The sequence below is a fragment of the Alexandromys fortis genome, unplaced genomic scaffold, assembly GCF_014885135.2.
Source record: "Alexandromys fortis isolate MF-2015 unplaced genomic scaffold, M_Fortis_MF-2015_v1.1 scaffold_211, whole genome shotgun sequence".
NCBI classification, from domain to species: Eukaryota; Metazoa; Chordata; class Mammalia; order Rodentia; family Cricetidae; genus Alexandromys; species Alexandromys fortis.
This window is the reverse complement of record NW_026068103.1, coordinates 1,850,129-1,857,434: the sequence shown is the minus strand read 5'-3', so window position 1 is coordinate 1,857,434 and position 7,306 is coordinate 1,850,129.

Below are 7,306 nucleotides of genomic sequence, written 5' to 3'. Positions count from 1 at the left end.
ATTTTTTATTTCTATTTATTTATCCTTTCTTTCTTTCTTTCTTTCTTTCTTTCTTTCTTTCCTTCCTTCCTTCCTTCCTTCCTTCCTTCCTTCTTTCTTTCTTTCTTTCTTTCTTTCTTTCTTTCTTTTTTTCTTTCAGTTATTTGTTTGGTGTTGAGGATCAAGCCCAGGGCCTTGCACTTGCTAGGCAAATGCTCTTAGCTGCAGTCCCATTCCAGTTTGCAACCTTTAAATCCACATTAGTTTGGCGGACATCACGATGTCCTTCTATTTTCCCCTAAGGAATCTCAGATCCAGCAAAGCACTCTTATAACTTGAAACAGCACTGTACTCTGAAGGCTCATTTTTCTGTTGCAATTCTCTGACAATTTTCTTTACTTTCAAATGTTATAAATAATGTGCTTAAACTCCATTTAAAAGAAAGGTTTGTTTCATCCATCCAGAGAATGTTCTTTTGCAAAAACAGAACTTTTTTGAGAATCCATAAAAACAAAATTGCAAAAATAAAGCAATCAAGTACGATACCTTTGATCTCTCCATTTCCCTCTTTATTTTTTTTACTTTTATTAGAAATAGATTCTTTCATCGTATAGTAAATACAATCACCGAGAATTTTAAATAGAATGTTTTTTTCATCATACTCTTTCCTGCTCTCCCCAACTCCCCCAGTCCCTCCTTATTCCATTTTTAAGCATTAGACTTGACTGTCCTCAAAAACAAGCACAAAAACACCAGCCATCCTTTCTCTTGTTCTTTCCTTCTAGATTACATGTAAGGTGTTAGATCAAGTGTCCCCAATCATCCTTCCCCATACCCAGTCACATTCAGACTTCACTAGAACTCAGAATATGAAAAATCAAACTGAGATTCATTTCCCCATGGCTATCACTAGAACTCAGAAGATGAAAAATCAAACTGAGATTCATTTCCCCATGGCTATCACGCCCAGGCCATTGGGAGAAGATGATCCTGGAGACCACAGCAGCAGATGCACATTAGACTAGCAAACTGAAACACAAAAGAAATAAGCCCAGATTCCTCCTTCCCAGCCATTCAGTAGACCATGAAGGCTTGCACTCAGTTCACTGACCACCCAGCAGGTCAGCAAAAATGCACCTGTGCTGCGAAAGTTTGCTCAGTGTTGTCTGCACCCTATCACAACCACTAGCAGCCATCAGAAGCACCATGTGGGGGCAATTCTAATTCATTCGGCAGAACTCACAGAAAACTCTTGAATGCTAGATAGACCAGTATTGTTGTCCAGTGGTGGGAAACTAAAGTCGTAGTCCCTGTGCCTGCCAGAATAAAGATGAGGCAAAACTTCCTGAAATCCCTCAGTGACCAAATTTCTCTTAAGTCTTCATCCTCTCTTGTGCACAACAGGGTAAACCTCTACACTTCCTTTCAGCAAAATATCAAATCCTGCTCCTATATTCCGGTAACCAGCTATCCCTGCATCTTCAAGACTAGTGTCCATTGATTCCCTTCCCCACCATCACTCTATTTCACATCCCAGCGACCATTTTTCTGTTCTCCAACCCACAAAAAGACTAAAAGAAAAATTGCAGGAATTTTACAGCTAATTGCAAGGCAATACTTTGCTTTGTGGTCTCCAGTGGTCAGACTGATTTTTTTTTTTTCCTGAAAATTGAGTTAGTATGGTCTGAGAGAGGAAAGAGGAGAATCAGAGAAGTCACTTAAACTCAGAAGAATCAAGAGTGTAGGCTGCTACAAAACTTCCCCTATGATTTCCCTGCCACAGGGGATTAAAGCATGGAACCCTGAGCTAGATAAACTTTTCTCCTTAAAGCTGCTTTTGCCATAGTATTTGTTCACAGCAACAGAAAAAGAAACTAATATGATTCTTATTCTATGTTCCAGGAGACCTGCACAGCCCACTAAACCACCATTGAATTCCACATAGCAGGGCATTCTGCACATTTAACATCATGCTGTTCATAATGGGTTCTAATTTCATTTACAGCTTCTTCTTGGATCAATGGCCATTTATAAATTAGTTGTTCTATTTTCTTATGTTTGGTAGATTTTTAGTTATCTTAATGTTATTGACCTTTCTTTTAACTCCATTTCTGTCAGCAAACAGTATGATTTAAATATTTTTAAAATCTGTTTGTCAGAATATTATCTGTCCTGTTAAAGTATTATAGGATCATTAGTACTTCAAACTGATGAGGGTTTTTTTTTTTCATTTGGTACTCGGTTGTGCTGTGACTTTCACATGTCAGAGTGATGGAGAGTGTTTAAACAGTAGATGTCTTCCAATTGTATCTTCTCACAACTTAGTTGTTTGGTTCGGTTTTTTGTTTTGTTTTGTTCTGTAAGTTTCAGAAAAGAACTGTTATACATCCTCAACTGTGATATTAAAAATGTAGCACAGTGACAGGACCCTGGACTCACATATATGTGGCCTTGGGTTCAACCCCCAGCACTATAAGAATAACATGTGTGTTGAGATTTTATCACAGTGAGATTTCCATAGCAACTTCAGACTTCCTGGTGAGTCCTCAGACAAGTTTCTTCACTGTGAAAAATCTTGGTTCTAAGTATATTCAATAATACATTAACTTTACATTAAATATATAAATTTGGCAGACAGAATGGGCATTAATGAAGATAGGCCCTCCATTACTGCCCTTCCTAATTCAGAGTTCAGGGATTTTAGCACCTTTATATATTCTAAGTATATATTCTATCATACCTCTGCCATAAATAGAAACTGCTCAAAATTAGTTGAGACAAGTGGCATTCCCTGTCGCTGTAGCTGCAAAGGAGACAAAGGCAGGAGCAGCTGAGTTAGAGGCCATTTGGGGCAACTCAGCAGACCCTATTTCAGTCTCATAATAAAATTTCAAATAAGGCTAGAAATGGATCAGAGAAGAGAACCTTGATGTGGGAGTCCCCTCTATGTGCTGTGGTTACCATTAATGAATAAGGAAACTGCCTTGGCCTGATAGGGAAGAATTTAGATAGGCGGGGAATTGAAACTGTATGCTGGGAGGAAGAAGGCAGGATACAGAAATACCATGGAGCTGCCAGAGGTAGACATGCCAAATCTTTGCTGGTAAGCCACTGCCACATGGCCATGCACAGATTAACAGACATGGGTTAAATTAATATAAGAGTTAGCCAATAAGAAGCTAGAGCTAATGGGCCAAGCAGTGTTTTAACTAACATAGTTTGTGTGGTTATTTCGGTTCTGGGTGGCTGGGAAAAACAATCCACTCTTTGCAACAGAACCTGACTAGGTAGAATTGCTTGAATTCAGCCTCCCCCCAAAACAAATAAATACATAAGTATATAAATAATGTACTATGAGCATGTTTCTGCCTATATCCCAACTAATCGGTCTATTTTGCTTTGTGACTTTACAGTATCTCTATTGGATGATATGGGATTCCCTTCTGTATGCTATAAATATGTTTTATTACCATTGGTAAATAAAGAAGCTGCTTTGGTCTATGAAAGGACAGAATACAGCAAGGTAGAAATTCCAAGCAGAGATAAGGAGGAAAAAAGGCAGAGTCATGGAGACACCATGTAGCTGCCTAAAGAGACAGATGCCACAACATTACTGTTAGTCCACAGCTTTGTGGCGATTCATAAATTAATAGAAAAGGGTTCATTTAAGATGTAAGAGCTAGCTAGGAATACACCTGACTCATTGGCCAAACAGTGTTATAATTAATGTAGTTTCTATGTGATTATTTGGGTCTGGGCTTCTGGGAAATGAACATGCAGTTTCTGTTTACAGATCTGTGAATATTGTGACTTTCTAAAGAATAGAAACTTTTATCACTATAGATGGCCTTCTTTATATTGCTTATTATATTCCTAGTTTTAGTACATTTTATATTCTGGGGTTTAGGTTATATTACTTGGAGTGAATATTTATAATTCCATCATTTATCTGAAAATCACATAGCTTCATTTTCTTAATAGATAAATATTATTCCATTGTGAAAATCTACCACATTTTCATTAGCTATTTATCAGTTGATAGACATCTGGTCCACTTCAAACATCCAGCTATTCTGAATAGAGCACCAATGAACATGGATAAATAAGTATCTCTGATGTAATATGGAGTCCTCAGGGTATATGCCCAAGCATGGAATAAGATCCTGCAACATATTGATTTTAAGCTTTTTCAGGAAACTCCACACTGATTTCCATAGTCGCTCCATCAGTTTTAACACCAAGCAGAAATGAATAGATATTCATTTTTCCCCATACCTTTGTGACCATGTGACAACATTTGTCTTATTGATCTTAGTCTTTTGACTGGGCTGAATTAAATCTTGAGGTGGATTTAATTTATATTTCCCTGATAGCTAAAGATATTCCATATTTTCTCTTATATGTGAATGTTAGAATAAGGATGAGATCTTCTAAGGAAGGGGAAATAAAGTATTATTTAGAGATAAATAGGAAACTAAAATAGAATGTTTAAATGGAAGGAACACAGAAAAGCATGGTAAAGGAGGAAATAGGGGTAAGGACAAACAATGATACTAAAGAATTCTTATAGAGCCATGTGGAAACTAGCTAATGTAGAAGTTTCTTAAAATACATACATATATGAAGGTAACTTAAAGAGAGGCGCCATATAATAGGGGAGATAATGCCCAAACAAAATATATTATGCTAACAAGCAAAACTGTCTGGAATGATCTATATCTTGTTGATTCATTGGCCAAAGGGGCTCTATTTCCCACAAACACCACAGGCTATTTCAAAGGCTATTGGTAATCCCTTCAAAAGCTAATGGTAAGACCGATTGCCAAAGGTGTTCTTTACTTGCAACATTGAATATGGAAAAGTTGAACTGATACCCAGCCAGAAGCTTCATCCTGACTGACTAACCTTCTTTGTGCTTTGCCTGTTACCAGAGAAGAAAAGTGACCATCGGTATCACCCAGCTACAAAACCATTGGCCCACAACAGTGACCTTCCTGAAAAATGTACTGGTCCAATAGTGAAAGAAGTGTGATGTGAGTAACCAACCATGTTTTTAATGGACAATAGGCCTCCTATATGAGATAAAACTCAAAACTAACATTGCTAAAAAAGATAAGAACCTAAGACTAAATAAGTCCTTTGTACCTAGGAGAAAACCCAGTATTATTATTTTGTCAAATAAATAGCAATAAAATGACTCTTAATGACATATTACTGTACCTACCAATGAACGTATTGCATAACTTTCATTAGAGCATGAAAGTTCTTCTTACAACAGATGACAATTGACACAGAGACTCATAACTGGACAATATGTAGAGAGTTACAGACTTTGGAGAACTCAGCCCTAAATAGGATGTCTTCATCAAATACCTCCTCTCAAGGTTCAATGAGCTGTTCTAAAATGGTGACGGAAACTAGTAAAAGGCAGAGATAGAGGACAACTCCAAAGAAAGAGAAACACCCTGAAAGAGGCAATAAGACTGATGCACACAAACCTCTCAGAGAATGAACAGCATGCACGAGATCTGTACAAGTTCAAACCAGACAAAATTCTCAGAATGGAGAAGGACAAATGGACAGAGGCCCACCCTAACTAAGGAACTATTTGTAAGTGATGGCTGCTAGAAAAGGAAAAATCAAACTTCTTTAATGTAGTGTTATTAGTTATATTGACAGACCCCATGCCCAGGAGTGATTGGCAAACATACAATAGACTCTGTTTTGTTTGCTTGTTTCGCTAAGGAGTGTGTATCTGCATGTCTTGGGGGGTGGTATGTGGACTTACTTTTTGATTTTATATTTGTTTTGAATAATTGATTTTATTTGTATTAACCTTTGTGTTTTGTTTTGTATAAGAAATTTGGAGAGAGAGAGAGAAAGAGAGAGAGAGAGAGAGAGAGAGAGAGAGAGAGAGAGAGAGAGAGAATATTGATTTTGGTGAGTAGAGAGATGAGGATGATCTGGAAAGAGTTGGATGAAGGTGAAAATAATCCAAATATAATGTATGTAAATTAAATGTGTTTATATATGTTTCTAATGTCAGATGATATATATGATATATACATGTATACATACATACATATGTATGTGTCTTCTGTTAACCACTGGTTGCATATTTTCTCTACATTCATTTATTGTAACCTAATATAAAAATTTTTAATGAATCATTCTACAGAGTGTGGTAGTTTGAATAAAAATTGTTCCCATAAGATCATAGCTCTGAGTGGAATTATTTGAAAGGATTAGGAGGTGTGGACTTGTTGGAGTAAGTGTGTCCTTATTGGAAGAAATGTGTTACTAAGGTTTTGAAGTTTAAGAAGCTTAAGCCAGGCCCAGTGCCTTACTGCTGCCTGCCATACCAGATTTAGAACTCTGGCCTTCTTCCCAGCACCATGCCTGCCTGTGCACTGCCATGCTTCCTGTCATGATGATAATGGACAAAGCCTCTGAAACTCTAAGCCAGCCCCAGTTAATGTTTTCTTTATTAAGAGTTGCCATGGGCCAGGCGGTGGTGGCGCACACCTTTAATCCCAGTACTAGGGAGGCAGAGGCAGGTGGATCTCTGTGAGTTTGAGGCCAACCTGGTCTACAAGAGCTAGTTCCAGGACAGGTTTCCTGTCCTGTCTCGACAAAACAAAACAAAAACAACAATAACACCAAAAGAGTTGCCATGGTCATGGTGTCTTTTCCAGCAATAGAAACCCTAGCTAAGACATAGAGGATGGACATAAATCGTTTTTTACTCTTTGTTTTATGTGTTTGTGTTTGTGTGAACAAACGTGCACACAAGTGTGTTTGTAATAATTTGTTCCAACAGTATTATCATTTTTATTTGAACTTATTAGTTCATTACCAGTACATATAATTATTTATCTACTTTTATGAGTTGTTCAATTTCACTCATTTTTCTACTTAGCTCTCCTAGTGTTTAGTTTTTGTTCTGGTTTCAGTTTTCTTTGAATATTCAAATTTTTTGTTGCTTTCTAATCCTACTATCCTGCCATTTAGAAACAGTATTTTACTCTTCTTATGGTATTTATTTTGCTGATGAATGTATGTATGAATGTTCATTGTGTGGGCATGCTTACATGTGAAAGTGTACATGTGCATGTGTTTGCAAACACATGTGGAGGCACAAGATTGATATTGTCAGTTACTCTCCACCTTATACATTGAGATAGGACTTCTCTGTAGACATGAAGCTCACCACTTTGCCCAGTCTGCCTACGCTATTAGGGGTGTGGAGAGCAATGGGATAGAGTCTACATGTTGGAAGTTAATCTGAGGAACGTGCACTTTGGACTATATCTTGGCTCTGGCTCCT